Raw genomic sequence first — 25,807 nt, 5'->3', positions numbered from 1 at the left:
TGAAGTGTCCAATAGGGAAATCAAGTTGATCTTAGAGAAGGTGGTGAAGCCTTCTTGCAAAGATTGGGCAATGAAGCTGGAAGATGCCTTGTGGGCATACAGGACCGCCTATAAAACACCTATAGGCATGTCCCCGTATGCGCTAGTGTTTGGAAAGGCATGCCACTTACCACTTGAGTTAGAGCATAAAGCAATGTAGGCAGTGAAAAAGCTCAATTTTGATTTGAAGACCGTAGGGGAGGCAAGGAAACTTCAGTTGGTTGAGCTTGAAAAATGGAGAACTCAAGCATATGAGAATGCCAAGATCTACAAGGAGCGCGTAAAACGTTGGCATGACAAACAACTATGCAAGAAGAATCTCCAAGTTAGACAGAAGGTCTTGTTATACAACTCTCGGCTATGACTTTTTCCCGAAAACTTAAAATCACGATGGTCCGGTCCATTTATAATCAAAGAGGTATTCCCGCATGGAGCGGTTGAGTTATCCAATGAGGACGGGACCAACACATTCAAAGTCAATGGACAAAGAGTCAAGATATATCACGGAGAAGACTTACATCGCGAGAAAACCTTTGTGGACCTGAGGAATTCCGACTAAAGAAGAAGTGGGCAGTCCCTGCGCAATCATACGATTCAAATTCATCAGGGACACAATCTTTTTGAAGTATCCTTTTCAATCTTCATTTGATGAACTCACTCTACCTCTTTATATCCTTTATCCTTTTTATATCCTTTTTACACCATCATCTAAAAAAAAAAAAAAAAAAACTCCATCTTTTATATTTTTTACCCTCTCGATGTTTTTAGCAACAATCGTAGTAAACGATTGCGATGGAGCTATGCGATAACCGAAAAACGCGACTAGTTCGTTTAGCCATCACAATCAAAGAAACCGGCTCGCCGCAAAGAAGGATGCGATCACAGATGATGCGGGCAACAAAACAAATTTGGGAGTTATATCTTTCTTTGACTTTATTTATTCCAAATTTTGGATCCTTGCATCTCATTTTTAACTTTGATAATTTTATCATCGCATCCTCTTTAGTTGGCGCAACCATGAAATGTTGATTACTTTATTTAGTCACCGCATTTTTCTATACCAATTATGATTTCAATGATGAAACGCATGTCACTATTTCTCATTGCATGTACTAGAATCAACTTAATTTTAGGACAGTCAATTCACGAAATATTTCTAGAAGTTAGTGGTTCACCAGCTTTCTTTCAAACTGACTTTTACGAAACCTCCTAAGAGCATCGCATGAATTCTTTCAGTCTATTTGTAACACCCCGAATTTTCACTTTTTATGCAATTTCAATAATTTTTATTAATTGAGGGCATATTTTTTGGAATTTTTGGCTTAAGTGTAATTGTGTGAATTTAATGGATTTGACGTTGAAATTATTCAATTTGAAAATTAATGGTAGGAATTAATTTCATTTTGGGAAGGAAAGGAATTTAATAAAATAAAGTGGAATAAGGAAAAAAGATAAATATAGTTTATTTTATTTCCCTTTTAGTATTATTATTTTTTTTATAAAAATCAAATAATCCCTTTTCTCCCTCACGCGACCGCGCAAACCCCCCCTCTTGATTTTTTTGATCCTCTTGCCAGCCGCCGACCTTCGTCCACCACCTCGCTCAGCCGCTCTACCATCGATTCGAGTCGACCTCAGCCACCTGCCGTCGGTCTAAACTCTCCAGTCGAGGGCCTGGTTGCAAACCAGCTGACCAGTGCCGCTTCTCTACTTCAATCGACCAGATCTGCATTGGATTCCTCCTGTCGTCGCCATCATTACTTGTGCCATCATCAGATTTATCAATTTGGGTAAGATTTCTGCTGTTTGGGGTTGTTTTTAGTTAATTCTTGACTGCCCATTTACTTTGGCACCAATTGATTGAGGCTTTTATGTTTCAATTTTGGATTCATGTTCTTAAAGGTATTAAGGTGCTGTTAGGTGAAGTTGGAATTGTTTTAGCAGTTTTGGTGCGCCTCATATCACACCTTGGGTGAGATTACCTGGATTTTTTTTGCAATACTTGGAGTATGTGTGATTAGGCCTTGGTTTTATTTATTTTAAAGCTTGGTGGCATTCTTATGTCAGGGTCTTACTTGGAGTTGCTGGTTTCGTTGGTTGTTTGTTATTATCTGCAGATTTTCGATTTAGGGTGGATTCAAAGCCTTCCAAGAGTTGTAAGAGGGTTAATTAGTTGGATTAATTTGTGACCAAATTGAAGGTAAGTAATCTTACTACTAGAACCACTTTTGTGCTGGGTGATAAATTTAAGTTTTATTTTGAGGATTTTAAGACTGTTTACAAGGATAATTTTGATTATTATGAGATTGAATGGACTGTTTAGAAAAGATATATGAGCATATGATAATATGTCTGAAGCATGTTAATGTATGAACATGATTTAGAATTTTATAAGACATATTAAAAGTACTATTGAGCATGACCCTAAATTATGATTTAAGCGACACTACTACTGGAATGTCTTAAAACTAGGTAAAAGTTGGGGCATTTGTTGATGTACATATTTATGTGATTTATTATGAAAGTGTGTAGGCTATATGTTGTATTATGAAATTTCGAATGTTTGATTGTTTACATGAGTTAGTGCATGAAAGTGATGTATTAGAGTCGATCCATTAAAACTAGATTAAACACGTACGTTGAGGTTAATTATCACGACCTTGATGAGGAGATTTTAGAGGACTCATGATTATGTGAATGTTGTATGTGATATAAAGTTAGATGCAATTTCTTTTCCTTTACAAACTATGTGACTGCATGAAAGTGATGCATGTCCAAGGGTGCTAGTACATGAAAGAGATGTAATAGGGCTGGTGTGTATGAAAGTTATACATACCTAGAGGGTACTGGGGTGTATGTAAGAGGTGCACGCTCAGTGGGTTATGTGTATACGAAAGAGGTATATACATAACCATGTGTACGAAAGAGGTATGCATCCTTACATTTATAGAGATGATCTAGGGTGTACGATAGAGGTACACACTCAGTGAGTTATGTGTACACGAAAGAGTGTATACATAACTAGGTGTACGAAAGAGGTACACACTCAGTGGGTTATGTGTATACGAAAGAGGTGTATACTTAACCAGGTGTATGAAAGAGGTACTCATTCAGTGGGTTATGTGTATACGAAAGAGGTGTATACGTAACCATGTGTATGAAAGAGGTACACATTAAGTGGGTTATGTGTATACGAAAGAGGTGTATCCATAACCATGCGTATGTAAGAGATTATGTTTCCTTTGAGAATCACCAAAGATTGTGGGTCCTACGGGACTTACTAAAGGTAGTGGACATACTTAATTACAGTAGGATAGAAATAAGTTTTTCATGTATGTATGTGTCCCAAGAGGACTATAGTAGTTTATATGTTCCACTAGAGGTAGGCATCTAGAGGACATATATGCCTAGCCTGACCCCAATAGTAAGGTTACTTACTGAGTATTTTTTTATACTCACCCTTTTTCATGATTATGTTTCAGGTAAGAGTAAGGACGCATTGGCGAGTGACAAGCGAAATCCATGATCGAGCCACTGAGACCAGTTTTATGCTTCTGCTCATGAAACTTAGATTTCCTTTCATGTTTTGCTAAATTTTTAGTTTTGATGTTTGAAACCTATTATTAAGATTTTTTTTTTTACTTATTTATTAACATTTATAATTTATGGGTACCCTATTGTTATTTTAAAATTCGCATTTAATAAAAGACTTTGAACTTACCTTATTTATTTAGCAGTTATTTCACCATAAAAGAGTGTCGTTTTAAGTTCCATGCATGCATGTATTTAGTAACGGCCTAAATTAAGTCCTAAGGGATCAGGTCGTTACACTAACAACAATAAGGACATTGCTGCGTTTAAATTTGGGGGTGTCGGTATTTATTTTCAACCTTGCTACCTTAAAAAAAAATAATAATAACAATAACGTTGAGATTGGATCCTACTCGTAGTTGGATGTCCGCATGACACCTGTAGGGGCAAGCCAAAATGAAGGTAGGAATCGTGATCAATGCATAATAAAATGATCGCAACTCCACTGCTAAATGGGCATGAGTTTAGACTGAGAAAGAGCGTCGTGCTCGTAGTTGGATGCTCGCATGACACCCGTGGAAGCAAGCCAAAACGAAGGTTAGGCACTTGGATTAGCACAAAGTCATAAAAAGAATATCTAAACTACGCAAGGATAAAAATCATTTGGAAACACCCCGGTTGGAAAAAGTTCTTGAAATAAATCATGTGATGCCTTGTAAACAAGTAAAGTCTTTTTGAAGGTTAAACTTGCGGTCCCTAAATTTGAGAAATATTTTAAGAAGAGACCTGGATAGAAATTAAGAAGATTTTGGTTCATAAAATTTCAATAAGGCACCTCAAGAAATCTAGGTAAGGAAAAGGCGACTGACTCTCTAGAGAAAATCTTTAGTTTATGCTTAAAGACAAACATTGTTTTAAATTTGGCAGTGTGATAATGGGCAGAAATGCATGTTATTACAATGCAAAGATATAAAAAAATGTGGGATTGCGACAGTAAAAACATGTAAAATCGTGTCCAAAAGCATTAAGTTGAGAACATTGTGATCGCATGCGCCCATCGCATTAAAGCAGCTAATTTACTTATTATGTGTAGGAGAATGCATTGGCGCAAAGAAAATTGCGATCCGAGGAATTCGACGCCCGAGCGCATTAGAAGATTGCGACTGTAAAGCTATGTGATCGTATGCGTTCGCGAAGATCTGCTCAAGAAGGTGGCCGCATAAAGACGGCGCATCAAGGTGAAAGCATAATAAATCATGGTGGGACAGAAAGCTGACGACAGTCGAATCCGAATTTACTTGACAAGCCATTAACGGCACACTGTAGCAAGTACATTCAATTTTTCGGTGACCATTAATCGATGCATCAGACAGAGATTTAATGACCTTGAAGCTTTATAAATACCGAAGGCCACCACTGTTAAACGGGTTCCAGTTTTGATAGTTCGATATATACACAGTTTTCCATTTAAGATAGATCATAGATAGCCGTTAGTCTGTAATTCATATACTTAGAAGGCGGAGGCAAGCGAAGAGAGAAGACACCGAAAGATCATTCCTAGTTAGCTTGAGAGACTGCCGGGAAGTTCTGTAAACGGAGAGAGGGCCGACTCTTGCGAAAGAAAGAACATTCTTTTGGGAAGAGTAGAGTAAAACATAGTGTAAAAGCCTCGGGAAGTAAGACATTACTACCAGGCTTCTTATCCCTATCTTCCATTGTTGTTTTGTTTTCTGACTTATTTATAAAATGGAATTTGCATCTCAACATCTGTCCAATCTCTTCACATTTCGTATGAGTAGCTAAATTTCTGAATGGGTTGGGAAGCATTTAGCTAGCATGGCCTAAGATCTTCATTTTATGCGATCATCTTGTCTTATGTATGCATCATTCACCTTTTAGAGATACTTGAGAGAGTAGTCTAAAGAAAGAACCTAGACTTGAGAGAGTCAGGTTTGCTTGAAAAAGTCATATTAGAACCGTATAAGTGAGAGATAAGTTATGTTTGCTATCATGCATCGCATGCACCATAGAAATAGGATATGATAGCATGCGGTTTCCTTGTGTATGTGTGTATCATTCATCATTGCATAAACAAGAATAGCGGCTTAGACATAAGTCCTATAGACATTATTGTATACATCGTATGCATCCTAAAATTAGGAACTATGACATTTTCATTGAGAGATGACATGTTGTTGTGTGTGTGTAGCATAATCGCATAATTTGAATGCAATCTTAGGCAGTGTTAGCTAAATCCATTCTCAACCCATTCCCCGTATACTCATTGTAACTTTTGCTGTCATTAACCCTTTACTCAATTCCGCCACATAGGATTTATACTTTAAACAATACATCAACCACTTATTTGTATTTGTCAACGTAAAGGAATCAAAATTTACCAACACATAATATCTCAGTAGTCCCTGTGTTCGACCCTGGACTTACCAGGAAACCTAGTAAGATTTATACTTGGGTTTTACTAGAAAAACTTGCATGTGTAACGCATAATTCACCACCGCAATTTCATATCATTATTTCATCACATTCATAACGCATCAGTCCCCTACACAAATGATCAGGATTAGACCATCTGTGACAAGTTACAATATTTGTAATTATTCCACAAAGCAGGCTGCATCCATAGAGTTACCAGGATAAGGTTTCCCTCTTATATCCATATACTACAGACCATTTTGGTTATCACTTAACACATGATCCAGTTATATGTCACCACAAATAGTTTATTGGTTTATGGTAAAGCAAATAAAATATTTAGATGAGCAAAATCAAGAAGTGAATACAATAAACTACAGGACACGAGATTTTAGGGCATATTCCCAACCATCTCCCACTTGTCCTAAAGCGAAGTGGGGTGTACAAAAACAAGTACAAAAAAATAAACTATGGCATAAAAGCCCAATATAAGAAAATCTTCCACTTGCCCTAGTCTAGCTGCGAGCGGTCCTGTAGACCCATGCTCTGATGGTGACCCTTAAACACTATAGTCGTGAGAGCCTTCGTAAATGGGTTAGCAACATTGTGCTCCGAAGCAATCTTCGTGACGATCACGTCCCCTTGATGCACTATCTCGTGGATTAGGTGATACTCACGCTCTATGTGTTTGTCGCGCCTGTGACTCCTAAGCTCCTTGGAGTTCGCCACAGCCCCACTATTGTCACAATAGAGGGTGATTAGCCTAGACATATATGGAACAACTTCCAGTTCTGTCAAAAACTTCCTAAGCCAGACGACCTCCTCAGCAGCTTCGCAAGTCGCTACGTACTCCGCCTCCATAGTGGAATCGGTGTTGCACCTACTTAGTACTTCACCACATTACAGCTTCTTCGTTAATAGTAAAGACTGACCCTAACGTCGACTTGTGAGAGTCCCAATAAGTCTGAAAGTCAAAATCCGTGTATCCAGTAAGGATAAAATCCCTAGATCCATACACGAGCATGTAGTCCTTCGTTCTTCGAAGATACTTAAGGATATTCTTCACTACTGTCCAGTAACCCTGGCTTGGGTTAGACTGATACCTACTGACTATGCTCACAACATAGCAGATGTCTGGTCGAGTACAGGTCATTGCGTACATCAAACAACCAACAACACATGCATGTGGGACCCGTCTCATCTCCTTAACCTCTTGAGGTGTCTTAGAACACATGTCCTCAGACAAAGTGACTCCATTCCTAAACGGCAGTAGGCCCCTCTTGGAGTCCTACATCGAGTACTTGAGCAACATCTTGTCAATGTACGATGCCTGAGACAGTGCTAAGACTTTGTTCTTATGATCCCAAAATATTTGTATACCCAGAACAAACTAAGTCTCTCCCAAATCTTTCATTTGGAATTGGGTCGCTAACCAGTTCTTAATCGCAGTCAGTAGACCTACATCATTCTCAATAAGTAGTATATCGTCTACATACAACACTAAGAAAACTACTAAAGCGTTGCCGATCTTCTTGTAGACACAAGGTTCATCAACATTCTTGTCAAAGCCATACGACTTGATCACATTATCAAACCGTATGTTCCAAGATTGAGACGCCTATTTCAGCCCATAAATGGACCGATTTAATTTGCAAACTTTTTGCTCTTGACCTTGGGCTATGAATCCCTCGGGTTGTACCATTTAAATGGTCTCCTCAAGATTGCCATTGAGAAAGGCCGTCTTGACATCCATTTGCCAGATCTCATAATTATAATAAGCTGCAATGGACAAGAGGATACGAATTGACTTTAACATGGCAGCAGGCGAGAAAGTTTCCTCATAGTCGACTGCCTCTACCTAGGTATAACCCTTTACCACAAGTCGAGCCTTGAAGGTTTACACCTTCCCATCAGTACTCCGTTTGTGCTTGTAGATCCATTTACAACCTATAGGTCTCTTGTAGATCCATTTACAACCTATAGATCTTACCCCATCAGGCTGATCTACAAGATCCCATACTAAGTTGAAGTACATTGACTCCATATCGAGATCCATGGCCTTGACCCATTCATCCTAGTCAACATCCTCCATTGCCTTCTGATAAGACAACAGATCCTCAACGTCGCCATTTACTACTATAGTTAGGATTTTCGTGAAACCCAGATAGCGAACGGGCGGGTTCGCAATCCTCCCACTACGTTGAAGTTCCCTCAACTCTTGAGGTGGAACCGACCTACTAGATAAACTATCATCAACAACTCTTGCTGATGAAGCAAGTCCTTCAATAACTCTTGTTGAAGTTTCAGTAGTTTCATTGGAAAGCTCACGTAACACGACCTTACTACGTGGACTGTGCTCCCTAATATGATCCTCCTCCAGGAAAGTAGCGTTTGGGGAAACAAACACCATATTTTCTGACAGATCATAAAAATAACCCCCTTGTGTACGTTTGGCCTATAAAGAGGCATAACCTCGACCATGGTTCCAACTTCTTAGGATTTTCCTTAAGCACATGTGCAGGGCAACCCCAAATGCAAAAGTGACTTAAACTAGCTTTACGCCCATTCCACAACTCCAGAGGTGTTCTCACAACACTCTTGGAAGGAATGCAATTTATTATGTATACCGCAATCTCCACTATGAAACCCCAAAACAAGTTCAGTAAGGAAACGTAACTTATCATCGAACGAACCATGTCCAATAAGGTTCTATTTCTCCTCTCCGCTACACCATTTTGCTGAGGTGTACTCGGTGCTAAGAGTTGGGAAATGCCATGTTCTATCAAATAGTCTTGGAATGCCGAGTCCAAAAACTGTCCACCTCGATCCGATCGAAGGGTTTTAATCCATCTATTCAATGTGTTTTCAATTTCAGCCTTGAACTCTTTGAACTTTTCAAAGGATTCAGACTTACGTTGCATTAGATAAACATACCCCCACTATATTCTTTTAGGACTGGTGCAGCCTTCGATGAGCGCTATACTTTCATAGTTATAGGATAGAGGTCAAGTAGTAGCATTGGTTCACGCCCACTGCGAGCACTGGAATGAGAAAGGCTTGTAGACTCGTGAGGCTGAACGACACACCGTTTTTCTTCTCTACCATGACGAATCAATTGATTTAATGTAGGCATCGCTCTTTCCTTTGTCCTTCCCCCCTCTTTTTGCCCTCTCACTAGTGATTACTCCCGATCCGAAGCACCCCTTTTCCATTCATAGAGAAATCCAATCGTCAAAATCAATAAAAAGGCCATCATGGACCAAGATCCAAACAGATCAATCTTGTTGAGAGGTACTGCCCAAGGAAAGGAAAAGGTTACTGAAGGAAGGATCTTTGGCATAGAGATACCTTCTTATTAGAGAAAGGGGAAGAACATGCTACCAAAGAGCTGGGAACAAGCCTGGTAAACCTACTCCAAATAGGGAGAATGAGTTGTTCCATTTCATCTGACCCCCTGAGAATGAGAAATTGCGGTAATAGAGAAAGAGTTTACGCGCTAAAGATGTTCAATTGGGTTTCCTTTCAATCTTCAATTTCCGAAGAAAGAGAAAGAGGAAGAATAAGAAATGATTGAGTTGCAGTTCTGCTAGAGTAATCATTAGTAAAATTAATAAAATACTCATAGCCACTTCAGGCTCGCACATTCATAGGACCACAAAGGTCAGAATGTACTAACTCAAGAGGCTCTTTGGCTCAATAACCTTTTGCAGTAAAAGGTTTTTTAGTCATCTTACCCTCAAGGCAAGATTCCGTACACAGGTAAAGAATTTTCGTCTAACTCACTTAGAAGGCCATTCTTTATCAATCTCTCAATCCTATTGAGATTGATGTGCCTTAATCAAAGGTGCCAAAGTTGGGCATTTTTTTTTGGAGAAATTCGTTGACATTTATATTGAGTTACGACAGATTTAAATAACTCTGTGTTATGGAGCGAACTTAAGGCTAACTATCTTAGCATATACAAGTTACTTTCCAGATAAGCTGTACAAATTTGAACACCATTTTTATGAATAAACACTTTATCCACATTAAAAGAAAGCATATATTTACATTGCAACAGAAACTTTATAGAAATAAGGTTCCTCTTAAGTTTAGGAACAACATATACATCATTTAAAACTAGAAACCTATTCTGTAAAGATAACTGGATCCCTCCCATTGCCATAGCTGAGATAACGTGCCCAGTGCCTACTCGTATCGTCATCTCACCAGCCTCCAACTACAGCCAGGATCTAATCCCTTGAAAAGAAGAACAAACATGATTAGTGGTGCTCGAATCAATTATCCAAACAGATTATTCTCCACTAAGCATGTTTCTAGTACAAGTAAATCATATTTACCTTTATCTGCCTTGGCCTTAGCCTTGGCGGCCTTCCTTTCCTTTAGCCAGTGAGGACAGTTTCTCTTCCAATATTTGTCCTGATTGCAGTGAAAATATTTTCCCTTTTCCACCGGCGGTGGATGCCTTCTTAGGGTGTAGGTGGCAGGTTAGTAGGCGCTTTCCCTTTCCCTTTACCACCCTTCATCTTCTTCCCCTTTGCAGAGTTAGAAGTAGAAAGTGCAGATTTCGTTCCTGAGATCGAACCTCGATGGAACGTCCTTGAGGATGAAGCAACATTTGCCTCAGCCTTTTTCCTCTCCTTACTTTTCAGTAAAGATTGGTAAGTTTACAACTCGTTGAGGAGAGTTGTGAGGGTGTATTTCACTTTGTTAAGAATCACATTGCTAACAAAGTGCAGGAAGCTCTTTAACAATGAATGCAGGATTATGGTAACCTGACTGCCCTCATCTATTCTAGACCCATTCATCTCTGCCACATTGAAGTGGATCATCATGTTAAGCACATGTTCACGAACAAAGGTGTCTTCCTCCATTTTAGAGTTGAATATGTATTTAAAAGCCTCGTGCCTGAGCTGTTCAAACGGTTGTCCAAACATCCCCCAGAGGGACTCTATGATCTCACGTGTTGAGACGATGGGCTCATGCCTTTTGGCCAACACGTCATTAAGACATGCCAAGATATAGGCTCGGGCCTTCTCATTTGCCCGTGTCCATTGCTCGTATGCCTCCCGAACATTTCGAGTGGCATTGGGATTAGAATAGTCATGATCATATGTTTCCATGTTGAAAATTTGTTGCCAGTAAGTTTCTCGGCGCTAAGCAAAGCTAACGTGACTGTAGCCATTTTCAAAACTTATTGCTGAAAAACGAACAAAATTTTATAAGATTTTGCTAAACCACATTTTCACCAATTAATTTTAGCAAAATAGTTTCAAGTACCCTAAGTGTTTAAGACTTCTATTTTTCAATGATGCCCCAGCGAGGTAGGATAAACATCACTAATGGGGTGATCAGATGCCCCTTCACTGAGATGAGACCTTCTCAACCATTAGGCAGAACCAACTCTTGGAATTGAACCTAACAGCCACCATTTATTTGGTCCAGAACTGTTAACCCTTAATAGCTCTGTGTAAGTGTGACCCCTCACTTTTGGTGCCAAAGTCCCATCCCAATGAGCCCACCGTAGGGAAGAAATAGATTAGGACAAGAGACTAAGTAACCTTTTCCTCTTACAGGAGATCAAATAAAGAACGCACAAAACTATCATTCTATAGAGGAACACTTCCAGGGTTCCTCGAGGCGATGTGCAGAAACTTTATTCAATCAACCGAGGTAGACCGTGGGATATACTGTCGCACTTCCCGCACCAACTTACTATAAACATTCTCTGCATCCACCTTCATATTAACCTACCCAAACACCATCCTTTAGGGGGACACTCCCAGGGTGTCACGAGGTCGAGGGTAGATCTCATGGTGTGGACTATATAGGAGAAATGTGAAAGGTTTAAATGAAGCATCATATACCTTAAGTACCTCCCACTGAATGTTCTACCTTGGGGTTCATTAACCTAGACAATCTGGCTACTGATTTTAGTCTAAGTCACTTTTTTAAGTCTGCTCATAAGAAACTTTTGTCTATGAAAAAACAAGTTCAAGTAGTCACATTTAAACACTTTAATGGACTGTCCTTAACTTGTATGCATGCATAAAATCTATCTAATTCACCTTTCCAGGTAGGTTACTAGGTAGGGGTGTTACGTTTCCATCAACTTAAATATCCCAGCCTAGACAGAACCCGCCTTAGAGAAAAGGTCCCTTATAGATAGATTTGCTACCCTTTAACCTTTTATTAGTCAATTTAATCCTATTAAACTGATTAAAAGATTAAAGCCTAAAGGTTGCTAATCATATTAGAACCGTGATCTTAGGTCTATGTCATCCAAGTTTTAAATATTTTAAAACCATGAATTAAATCTAAGTGAGCATGCATGTCTTTCTTATTGCTTTTAGTTATAATTTCTCTTTAACCATTAAAAAGAAACAACTAAAAAACACATTGCAAAGAACAAGGCATTTATAACACTTATAATATACCTATGTGTCATGCTTCATGTAATGTCCGATCACTATACATAACTTTTATATACAAGTAATAACCAAGCAAACATGCTTTCCATACACCCTTATACTATAACAATTATAATATAAAGATGATGCATGTCAATGCTTTCTATGCATGCATAAATATAACTCTTATATTATATGATGCACAAGCATGCTCTTACGTAATTTAAATCATGCTTCTCTAGATTATAACATTTATAATAAAGAGATAATGCATGACCAATGCATAACCTAAGGTGGGATTTCCTATATGTGCATACCATATGACATATAAATAAACATACATCTCATGTATTAAACCAAAGATTAATGGACTGGGATGAACCTTTACAAAATCGAAATGAAAAATTCTATCTATTACATTTTTCCATCGAACAAACCGGTTCACAGGCGAACGGAGTCTTGAACCGCTGAGTGAAGCTCCATCGTTTAGTAAACACCTCCAGGTAAATGATCGCTTAGCGCACACTGGATGATAGTGCGAAAAGCTAAACGACCGCTTAGACGACAACAAGACTGCGAAGCCTGATCGTCTAGACGATCGCTTAACACGCGAAAAGGTAAACGATTTACCGTGCGATTACTTCGTGATCGTATAGTTAGTAACTAAGCGATGAGGCTTGTTGAGCTATACGATCGTCTAGTGCGCACGCACGTTAAACGACACTCGAGCATCTGATACTCAGTGATCACCTACCTCATCATCTACATGACCCAACCAACTCTTGATCGTCTTATTCCTTGAAGATCAGCAACTCATGCTCCGAACTTCATCACGAATGACTCAAAACTCAAACTAACTTTGAAATTACAGACTCGATAGCAATTAATTATGCCAAAAAAACATAGGGGCCTTAACAATTAACCGAAAATGTAATCAAAGAATTAATCAAACCGAGATTTTATCCTAGAAAACTCTATTAATTCACACATCCATAAACGATTTAACAATTAAAACGAAGACAGACATGCTGCACCCACCGAGAATGTATATGCAATTCTTTGCATCAATGAAATTGGAATATCAGAAATCTGGCTCTGATACCAATTGAAGGAACTCTTATACAAGAGTTCCTATGAACGGAAGAGGATCTTTCCAATTTCATTGTGACAGAACTTCCACACATACATTCTAACATACAGATATGCACTAAAAACATTAATTACTGGCATGCTTTAAAAGATAAATACAAAAGACCGAGAGACTTACTAGTTGAAGACAGTCTTCACAAGAACTCGGTCCAACTGTGAATGAACTTCTTTCGTTCCTACTCGTCTAGCAAACAATCGCCTATCAACACCACGGTCATTTACACGAACAGCAGCACACGAACAACAAGCAACCAGGGACGACACCACCACTCGAAGCCCTCAGTATTCTTGGAGTGAGAAATCCAAAGGGTGGTCATTGATGGAATTGGTTGAGGGGAGGAGGAAAAGTGATCGTGTACTACGAACAAGAAAGTGGGAGAAAAGGGAAGACTATCGTATAGTCAGGTGTGCTTGATCGTTTAAAGCGGGGTACACGATCGTGTAGTAAATATTAAGCAATCGTTGATCAAAAGGTAAGCAATCATTTAGTTAAATCAACGCGCTAAGTGATCGTCTAGCAAAGGTAAACGATCGTTTAGATAATTGCGGGCGATCGTTTCGAAACGTGGGTGTGCGATCGTTTAATTATGCGAGCTCTATCGTATAGGCTCTCAACACTAAGCGATGCAAGGCTTTTACACACCGTGAGCAACCTTTCATATCTTTTGCAAAATGAAAGCTATTTTTATTTTATTCTTTAGTCACTAGAACTGAATTCAACTTCCCACTATCGCACGAATCCGGAGAAAACTTCGGCCAATTATCTCATATCCACCCAATTAATTAAATAATGAATATAATTATATTAAATTTTTAACGTATAGTTTGATATCATATAAAAACTATAGTGTTTTCTCCTCTACTTGATATAAATCATATTTATATCCACTTTCTTCCTAAATAATGTATCTCATACATTTAATCAATCATATCATATATAATTAACTAGTCCAATTAGATCATATATAATTGAACTCCCTCTTGTCAATTTGAACATTTCATACTAACCCAAAAACTGATTCTCAACTTTTATCCAACTACCAATGGGACCTTATAAACCTATGGCTCAAAGCTCCAACGGTACGTGAATAATTGACTAAACTCTTTAGCCACGAGATCCACCATCCGTTAACTGCCAGACATTCCACTAAAGATCGATAGCTAGACTCTTCTTACCATAGATATCATTATGTGTCCATCGGATATAACCAATCATGAGTATGATAACCCTTCACAGATGGGTTGTAAGTACAGCTGGGCCACTTTACCGTTTTACCCCTGTAGTTACATCTCACTCCTTAAGTACCACTGATTCTTCTAATGAGCAATACAACATAGTCCAACTATGTGTAAACACCTATTGGGCCATGAGAAGGTGTGTGACACCACATCGTTCAAGCTCTGGAATCAGCCCTTAAGGGAGCTATCTATCTACTTACCCTTGGGGAAGAAGTGAATTCTATCTTATGTAGTTGAATTTCCAACTCCCAAATCAGATGAATCCCTAAAGTGGTACGTTTGAGTCGGCGGCTTGGCTGCTCGCACCCATACAAATCAAGGGACTGCCCTCAATGGTAGAAGTTCCCAACTCACTCAAGATTGAGGTCATGTTACCTGTGGTCATCCTAGTGAAGTGAAGTCTCTGTCATGAACGGTGTTATATAACGAAACGTTAACACTTCGTGGTCAGGTCTTATATAAACTCTTTGTATAGGATGCCCCTACTCGCATGTCCCCTACACGAATGATCATGATCAGACTATCTATGACAAGTTAGAAAACTTGTAACTATTCCACAAAGCAGGTTGCATCTGTAGCGTTACTAGGATAAGGTTTTCTTCCTATATCCATATACTACAGACCATTTTAGTTATCACTTAACACATGATCTAGTTGTATGTCACCACATACATGCTTAAGTTACATAAAGATAACCAGGGACTTTAGTTTATTGGTTTGTGTTAAAGCAAATAAAACATTCAGATGAGCAAAATCAAAAAGTGAAACAAATATCATATATTATACATCACAAGCATTCATACAAACTGTTTACAAACTACAGGACATAAGACTTTAAAGCATCAACCGTAACACCATTGAAGGTCCTTGAGTAGAACACAGGATTTGACCCAAACCCAAAATTTACACAATGAGAATTTTATAGAAGATCAGAAAATTATGCAATTAATCAAAATTTACAGCGTGCTTGAATTTACATAATGTAGAAGAATAAAAAAAAAAAAAAAAGTGTTTTGGAACCCTTACCTTTGAATACTAATCTTGAATGGAATCCCTCGAACCGATGAACACCACCATGATGGAAACCTCCGTATTCTCTAGGTGAGAATCCATGAGGAGTCTGTGCTCTACTATTTTGGAATAGAGGGAATTTGAGAAGCAAGAGAGTAGGAAGATACATAACTTTTCTCTGTGTCAAGGGAGAAGAAGACACCCAACTAAAACTCCCCACTTACACATAGTAGTTGAGAGAGAATAGGGGAGGGAAGTTATTTCCCTCCCATCAAATTTTACAAATAAAATTAAAATTAAAATTAATTAATTTTAATATATAATTAAAACCATTATATATATAATAACTATATCATCTCAGTGTTTGTATTTTTTTCACTATATGTTATATCATATATAACATACAACCTAGAGTTTAATATTGCATCATATACAATATAGCCGATAGTTTTAATTCACTCATCAATGGATTTAATATAAATCCAATTTATATTAAATTATATGAATCAAATTAACACAATTAATATTCGAATCATAGTTAAATATATATTCCCTCTCGAGTAAACTTTATATTATAATGTATCAAATACATTATAATAATTATATCATATATAATTAGATTAAATTAATTATATCATATATGATTAATTTCCTCAATTAATTTGAACAATTCAAATTAATCCAAAATTTGATTTTCATTAATTCCTGTTGAGCTATAGAAGGGAACTCATGGATCTGTAGCTTTGAAGCTCCTATGATATGTGAATAATTAATTAAACTTTTTAATTAAATTATTTACCATTCGTTAACTGTTGGACACTTCACTAAAAATCGACAGCTGCACTCTTCGCACTACAAATATTTTTATCTATCCATTGGATATGATTAGTCAACAGTACGATGACCCTTCACAAATTGCTCGTAAGTATAGCTGAGCCAAAATTATCGATTTGCCTCTATAATTTCATCTAACTCCTTAAGTACAACCAATCCCTATAATAAATAATAAATCATAGTCCAACTATGACCAAACCCCTCTTGGGCCAGGAGTGAGTGTGGCACCACATTGTTCAAGCCCCAAAATCAACCCTTAAGGGAGTACTTACCCTGTTGATGGGGAAGGAGTGAATTCCTTCTTGTGTAGTTGTGTTCCTAGCTCCCCTATCAGATGAATCCCCAAAACGGTAGGCTTGTTGAGTTGACGATCTGGCCACTCTCACCCATACAAATCAAAGGACCGCCTTCATAGGCAGGAATTCACAACTCACTCAGGATTTAAGTCATGTCACTTATGGTCATCCTGGTGAAATGTAAGTCTCTATTATGAACGGCGTTATATAATAAAACTAGTCATTTCGTGGTCCGATCTTATACAAACTCCTTTGAATAGAATATCCCTGCTCACATGTCTCCACATGAATGATCAAGATCAGGTCATTTGTAGCAATTTACAACAATTGTAACATTTATAAACCAGACCATACTTGTAGTGTCACCAGGATAAGGTATCCAGCCTTATTCATCTACTATAGAACATTTAGGTTATCACTTAAACATGATCCACCTGTATGTCTCTACATACATACATACATACATACATACATACATATACATACATACACACACATACACACACACACACACACATATATATATATATTCTATGCTTCTCCATAGAGTTTTGTCTCTACAATCTTAACATTCTCCCACTTGGAGACAAAACAATAGTCTTTCCTCCCACTGCAACAAAACATCAACATCTTGGGAAGCTTCAAGACTCAACTGACACTACAATTGTTATCTCTGATCTTCTTGGCAAACTCCAATGTTATACATAAAGCCTATAAAATCAACAAAGTAACAAAATAGGAAACCATCAGAAAATAATTGTAGCTCATCTGTTCTTGCCCTGAGCTATAAGCAAGCTACGTGGAACTGTCCCCCAAACATAAAGAACAGTCACGTACTCCCACTTCAGCTAAGTGGTACCAACTGACATCTTCTTCAATCCTGAACAATTGTTCTTGAAGAAGACAAATTCTGCAAATGGTTTGACTCCTTTCAAACCTGTTGTTAAGCTAGAGATAAAGACTTTATCCTTGACCTTAGCAACTGCTCTAGTCTTCCACTTTGATGTCCACACTCGCTTCTGCTATTTCATCAATTCATTCAATCGTCTGAAAATTGGGGGTTCATGATAGCCATCTTTCTCTCTCGAACTTCCTAGTTGCTTATGAATTGATGGACCTTGATCTGATTAAGCAACACTTGCTATCATTGCTATTGGCTCAATTGTACCTCTACACCTGCCATCTGCAACTTTAACTGGCATCTATTATCTCTCTGATCCTTTGACAACACTAAATCGACATTTGTACAATGTGGAATTTTTGTGGCCAACTGCCACTACTTGAGATCCTAACTTGAGCTTACATTGATGATTGTCAAACTCACAACTGTAACCTCATCATCTAACTTGCCAAGGGAAATCAGATTTATCTTCATCCTAGGCACAAACCTAACATCGCGTAGTATTAATTTTTCTCCACACTCAGTCTTCAGATTAATATTCCCAATCCTAACGATCTTGGAAACTCTACTATTTCCCATCCTCAACCATTTGCATATTGAAATACATCTTAAGAAGATAAACCCTTACTATTGGTAGATGGTTTCTCATACCTATTTGTAAGCGCTTCCATCAACTTCACTGCATCAGTCTCACCGGCTACAAGACTAGCAACGTCCATTGAAAGACACATCTTGATGATTGTGATGCTTCTTCATTCAGGTTCTCTCAACCTTCATCTGACATCCCTTTTAGTCTCTCCTTCAATGCCTTATGCAAATTCTTGTATGTTAAGAAATCCTTAACTTGTATCTTTCAATACCCAAAATTTTTCCCATCAAATTTCACGATTCCCTTGAAACCTCTTGGCTATGATCATTCTATGACTCCTGAATCAAAAGCTCTGATACAACATGATAAGAACAACGGACCTCTAATTATCTCTACAATGATATGATATTGTCCACTTTGGGTGTAAATCTGCGTGGTTTTTCTTTTGGTATCACCCCAAAAGGCCTCATACGAATGGAGATCCTTCCCTAACCAGTATGAGATTTTGTTTGCACTCCTAACCTACTAAAACTGAAATTAACATAGGTCCCATTTCCATTTATGAAAGAAGAGGCATTGGCCATAATATGCGCTGATACCAAATAAAATTTTCTATACAATCAATGAGGATAGTGGAATAATGCACATACATTACCCAATATAATAAAGGAATGACATAAAACAAAATTAGAAATTAAATATATGCTCCATAAATTAATTACTTCAATTGTGGCTTGTTGTATTCTTAGGTATTTGTTCAAATTCTTTAACAATGGACAACGGTTTGGAAGGAGGCAGTACTGGTAATATGGCTACAAAAAAGTGGTTCGCCATAACTTACTCTTGCTGGTTCGTTTAAACATCAAAAGGCCATGGAATATAAGGGGTGGGTTCAACATCAATTTTTGTGACATTACTTTATGCAGTGAGGATTTATTAAATACAAGGTATTTGTGCTAATTTGTTTTGAATTTTAGGAAAATTTCAATGCAGTATCCAGTAGCAAATACAAGGTAATTACATTTTAACTAAATTTAACCATCAGAGTAGATTAGGAAGCATATATTAAGATATGTTTCGTTTAGTTTTTCAACTGTTTAATTTTGAAAATAAGTCATTTTAAAAAAATCGAAGTGTTTGACAACAACTCAAAATAGTTTTTGAAAACTCCTTCAAAATTTAGACAGTTTAACTAAAAATGACTTAAAAAAAATATTTTTCTTCTTTAGTTAATCCAAACAAGCTCTCAATCAATAAATCATTCCACTATTTTGAATACACTTATTTTCACCTCATATGTATTTGTTGTGTTGTATTTTCTACTTCTACATACGATTATATAATTGATTAGGTGGTTGTTTTTTTTTTTCTTTTTCTAATATTGGGTACTTTTTCCCCTATATATGTATTTTTTTTATTTATAAATATATATGTTGCTTTTTTTTTAAAAAAAAAATACACTATATTTTCTCTTTATGATTATATTTCTTTCTCTAATATACGATAACTATATATGATTACAATTTTGTTGTTTTTCAAATACCTTGTTGGTTTAAATTTTATAGCAATCTTATAAATTTTAGATTAATATGAGATTTAAATTGATTCATCTTTATCTTGTTTGCAAATTTAGTTTTAATTCTAGATTTAAATCAACGATAGATCTTGTTTTAGAATTTATTTGAATTTGAGATTTAAATTAACTAATTGTAGTAAAATAGATTTGGGCATTTTAATCCTTTAGAAAATTCTATTTAATATTAAAATAATACGTTTTGCCATTTTTACGATAACAAATTAATTTTGCCATTTTCCAAAATACGTGCTATTTATCTTGTTGTCCTTTGATTAAATACATGATGTGGCAATAGAACTTGTAATATGTATATATATCTATATATATATATATATATAATCTTTGTCACCTCTCTTTTCTTTCTCTATCATTTCTCCCCAATTGATCCCACCTAGCACCTTCAATTTCAAACCCAAGGAGAGATCTGACGTTCCTTAAAACAAGTTTAGTCATTCAATTAAAAAAACTTACACAAATATGATGCCTTGGCCACACTACTCAACGCGTTCTTTCCACCACTCCATCCTCTTTTCTAAGCTTTCGTTGTCAATTAATGGGGACTTCTATAGATCTCCCTAGCTCCCACTCTTTCACAACCTTTGTTGTGTTCAGCCCACTTGATATCCATAGAAACTGTAGGTTTTTTTTTTATTTCAGGCCCACGAAGAGAGGATATCAGCCCAAAGAAGAGAGGTTTGATAGAATGAAAGGCTCACAGAGAGCCACGCATCTGTGGATGACTCCACCATCAACGATTAGTGAGAATTTTTTTTTTCGACCAAAAAGTCATTTGGTAACAAATTTCTTCTCTCTTTTCTCTCTAATTTCAGAAAAAAACTCTCTAACTCTCTCAACCTTACTTCTACGGTCTTGCGTGGATTTACAGAGAATGAAGGATCAAATCACGCATGCAAATTGAAGAAGAGAAAGAGGAAGAGAAGAAGAACAAAAGCATGTATGTGGTTCGACCTAATTCATAGCCTACGTCCACAGGAAGGGTAGATGAGTTTATTGAAGTTATTGTTGGTTTTTTTTTAAAAAAAAAAAAATTTCAAGCCCACGAAGAGAGGATATCAGCCTAAAGAAGAGAGGTTTGGTAGAATGAAAGACTCACAAAGAGCCCCACCTCTCAGCTGCCTCAACAACACGTGGATGACTCCACTATCAACGATTAGTAGGAATTGTTTGAAGCCGACGAAAAATTCATTTGGTAACAAATTTCTTCTCTCTCTTCTCTCTAATTTCAGAAAACTCTCTAACCCTCTCAACCTTACTTCTGCGTTCTTGCATGAATTTACAGAGAATGAAGGATCAAATCACGCATTCAAATTGAAGAAGAGAAAGAGGAAGAGAAGAAGAACAAAAGCAAGTATGTGGTTCGGCCTAATACATAGCCTACGTCCACGGGAAGGGTAGATGAGTTTATTGAAGTTATTGTTAAGATATAAGTTTTCTTTTACAGAATTTTGTAGACTGAATGTAAAAAGACTGAATGTAAAAAGATTGAAACAAAATAAATGTAACAACTATATATATGTGTTTACAAGTTTGTTATGAAAACTGTTGTAAAGAATCCTCCCCTAACTCCCACAGTCCAAATTGCTAATCCAAGTTTATAAAGAAATAATTTAGAGCCCTAGGTAATATATTTAGTTTATCGTCTTTGAACTTTTTAACAACCAACTTTTCTATTATATGTAAATTCTTTTTTTTTTCTTTTTTTGCATATGTGGATGCTTCAATAATCATCTTCCCTATTACTGGCAGTGGATATGATGCCTTTTTCCTCCTTCCACTCTCTGTCTCTTCCATCTTTCTTCTTTAAAAACCATTGCATATTTAGATCGATCTTATAGGAACTGGCCCCTCAAATTGAAGCTGAGTGTGATTAAAGGTGGAATTGGAAAAAGCGAGCTTCTGACTTTGACAGTGATCCCAAGAACTGAGCAAGTACAGCAAATGAGCCCACCATTATCAACCTAAATGAAAAATTACAGAAAAAGAGAGAAGATGAATTCGGAGGAGAACAAGAGAGAAGGGAGGGGAAAGGGAGAAAGATGAGAGAAAGAAGAGAGAGAGGTGGGAAACATTAAGGGTGTGTTTGGGAAGTTGAAATGTAATTAGGATTATTTGAAATTAGAGAAGTGTTGAAAACGTGCGTAATCGAAGACGGAATAGAAATGAGATCATGAAGCATGAAAACGATGAGAAAGGGTTAGATTGAAAATGATCGGAACGGAATGAGTTTTGTATTACAAAATGAACTCAAAATGCTCAATCCAAACATAGATTTTTTATTACATTACATTACAATCACATCCTATTACAGGCCACCAAACACACCCTAAAAGATATATATATCTTTTTCCAAGTCATATTGACATATAATTTATTTAATCAATTTTATGTTTAAATTTAGTAGATTTATTAGTTGAGGGACGTTTTAAACCTGTTGTTAAAAACTCAAGGACTAAAGTGACCAATTTTAAATATTATGAACCAAATGCACATGTTTTTAAAAACTGAGGATCAAAAGGATAATTTTCCCAAAAATCTATGATGTGAGAGTCAATAGGGTAGTCATGTTATATTAAAGGGGAGAGTGAATTAAAAAAAAAAATAGAAAAGAAAAAGAAAAAGAAAACTTAAATAGGCAATACCTCTCATCTCAAACTCTCATTTTTAGTTTTTTCTTATTTTTATTTAAATTTGTTTAGGAATATAATTTTTTTTAAAAAAAACTTGGATATTATGTATTGTAGTACTGAAAATGGGGAAAATTAAAAGGATATTATCCTTTTAGAAACTATTTAGGAAAATATTGTTGTTTTCAAACTATTTGTAAAAATATTGTTGCTTTTTTTTAAAAAAAAAAAATAAGTCGATGGTTGAAAATTTGACCTAGATAGGTCGAATTTTGAACTCTCGACCTTCCTTTCATTTGTACGTCAACTTTGAACCCTCGACCTTGCCCTTCCTAACATTATTATTGAGTCTGTTTAATTATCATTTCGGAGACCTTCCTCTATCAAAAGATCGTATTTCTAAATTTTCATAAAGTCCCCCTAGAATTCCTTCCAAAGCTTGTTGAATAATTTTTACGGATTCTGTCATCTCAGCAAGTCTGACTAAATAACGAGCTAATGAATCTCCTTCTTTTTGCCACTAAACTTTCCAATCAAATTCGAGAGCGAGATTATGAGAGAAAACGAGAATTTGAGAGAGCGAGATTTTGAGCGAGAGCGAGAATTCCGTACAAATTTTCCTTTTTTTCTTTTTTAATTATTACACATTCCACCTTCTTCTTTCTTTCTTCCTTTTTTTTTAATTTTCTATTTTATAAAAACAATTTGTAAAAATATTTTATTATTTTATTTAAACTCTAAAAAGAATAAATTAAAAAAAATAATAACTCATAAAAATAACAAAAATTTAAATTAAATATCTCATTTATATAAAAATAATTACAAAAATCAATATGTCCCACAAGGCAGACGTCGTCGATTTCGAGCTGGTTGTCGTCGTCGACTTCGAACTTGAAGTTGCTCGGGTTCTTTTTAATATTGCTCTCGTACCTCTGCAGGCGCTTCATAATATAAATATTCATTATGCTTTCCACGACCCCGACCATGTCCATGCATGTATGAAGACGAAGGACCAGCCTCTGAGTCATAATGTCCTGAACCAAATGCTGGCATCATCATCATCAGACTAACATAATCAGTTTGACTCTGCGTCTGCATCATAGGGGGCAACTCTTCCACATTATGTGCAACCTCATCAAACTCATCCTCTTCTCGAACAGGTCCTCTACGTCTAGGAGCTGGTGGAGGAATAATAGGTATATCGTACATATAATGAATTTCCTCCATATAGCTTTGATTTTCACTACATATAGCAAGAACCTAGTTCGGATCATTCGCAACCTCACGGAGTCTACTATTGTTCGATCTCTATGAATTATAAAACAATTAGACAATATTTAAAATAAATTTAAATTAAAAATAATTAGATAATATTCATTCATTGACCAGATGACCCACAGGTGCTCCCGGACGAGTGACGTAGCGCCTTGTGATATTATTATACCAATGAATATATTTTGGAGTGACATCTGTGTCAAACTGTTCAAGAGAAACCCCCACTGCAATAAACCTTGCACGATAGTGCCATCGCACTACCAAATGTGCAACTTTTTCGGACCAATCTCCAGTCCTTAGGTCAATATAATGCAGTACGGGTTCAGTATTACAAGGCGATGGGATATCCTGCTGAAAACCGAATTGTCTTATCACCCTGTCAGGAAGATGCCACTCACCAATGTGAAAACATATGAGAGGACTCATCGTCCGCCATATGTTTTGACCATTCGTATAAAAATTAGGCAAAGTATGCACAATAATTTTATACGGCTCCCAAATAACCTGAAACACAAAATATTATATTAGAGAATATTAAAGACAAATACAATAAAAATGTGAATAAAATAATCAATTAGGTTTAGTGTAATGTACCTGTTCAGGTTGAAGCAGATCAAACATGTATCTATACTGGTTGACTACATGTGTGGCTGTCCTAGTCACACAAAATTTGTCTCTCCAACTAAATTTTTAAATTGATAATTTAGAATTTAAATTAACTAGATCAGTGATATAAAAATTAAATTGAATTAAAACAACATACCGAGAACCATAGGCTCGTCCAACTAACCGAGCGTCATTAACATGATGTAGCTGTGGAGCCATTGTTGGAAATCACTCTTAAGCCCATAGTTGCAAAAGTATGAGAGGCCTAACTATCTCTCGAACCTCAGGTCTTGTTACTTTGCATAGTTGTCTATACAACCATGCCAAGCATGCTCCACCCCACGAATACTGCCCCGCATCATGGAGGTTAGCTAACAGTGGCAGGAACATCAAGTGAACAAAATGACTTTATTTATCTGAAAATAGACTTGCACCCATCATTTGTAGTATATATGCTCACACATATCTTATGACGGTTTTCTCGTCTGCATCATCTGTGAGCTCACGAAATTGTGTTCCTAACCATATTAAACTTAACCTCGATTCTTTAATCTTGTCGGCAGGTAGGGTCGCACCAAGGTACAGTTGACAAACTTCTAACCAGTCATCGTACATCACTTCAGTGACCGGCTCACCATCAATAGGTAACCCCAACAACACTTCTATGTCTTGTAAAGTGATAGTGCACTCTCCAACAGACATATGGAATGTATGCATCTCGGGCCTCCATCTCTCGACCAAGGCCGTGATCAGATGACAGTCCAACTGAATAAATCCTAATCTTGAAATCCCATAGAATCCAGATGTGCGCAGTAGCGGTAGTATTCGAGGGTGGAGCGGGATAGTGCGCTGGAGAACTACCTCTCGACGTCTGCAAGATATTTCTCCAGTAGTACGATCTTGCCATACAACATATGATCGATGAATGGACTGGTCGTACAAAACATTGGGATCAACAGGTCCTGGGTTTAAAGCCATGATCTGAAAAAAAAAATATTAAAATTAACTATAATTGAATAATAGAGAAAAGTGTGAGGGTAAAGAATAATGTAAAAAACTCAAGCATTTGAAGAATGTTATCTTCTTTTCTCGAAAAACTCACGCTCCAATGCATCCCTTATTTCTTCTCTTCTTTTCTCGAAATAGTTCGCGCATTTGAAGAATGTTATCTGAGCAAGAGCATTTATAGGCAACATTCGAGCTCCTTTGAGGACTCCATTTATGCACTCTGATAGATTTGTCGTCATCCAACCATATCTGAATCCTCCATCAT

The 25,807-nt window shown here is 36.9% G+C and overlaps 1 long non-coding RNA gene across 1 annotated transcript; it reads left to right on the top strand.

Annotated features, from left to right (window-relative positions):
- The first annotated feature begins 20,800 nt into the window (after window positions 1-20,800).
- Window positions 20,801-21,548, top strand: LOC150034523 (uncharacterized). The gene is made up of 2 exons (XR_016531511.1): window positions 20,801-21,218; window positions 21,309-21,548. It is a non-coding gene; the product is annotated as an uncharacterized LOC150034523 (long non-coding RNA).
- The last annotated feature ends 4,259 nt before the right edge of the window (window positions 21,549-25,807 follow it).

Source organism: Benincasa hispida, chromosome 8, assembly GCF_027475165.1.
Source record: "Benincasa hispida cultivar pf3 chromosome 8, pf3_genome.v1.1, whole genome shotgun sequence".
Lineage (NCBI taxonomy): Eukaryota > Viridiplantae > Streptophyta > Magnoliopsida > Cucurbitales > Cucurbitaceae > Benincasa > Benincasa hispida.
The sequence above is the reverse complement of the archived record's forward strand: the minus strand, read 5'-3'. Positions and strand labels throughout refer to the sequence as shown.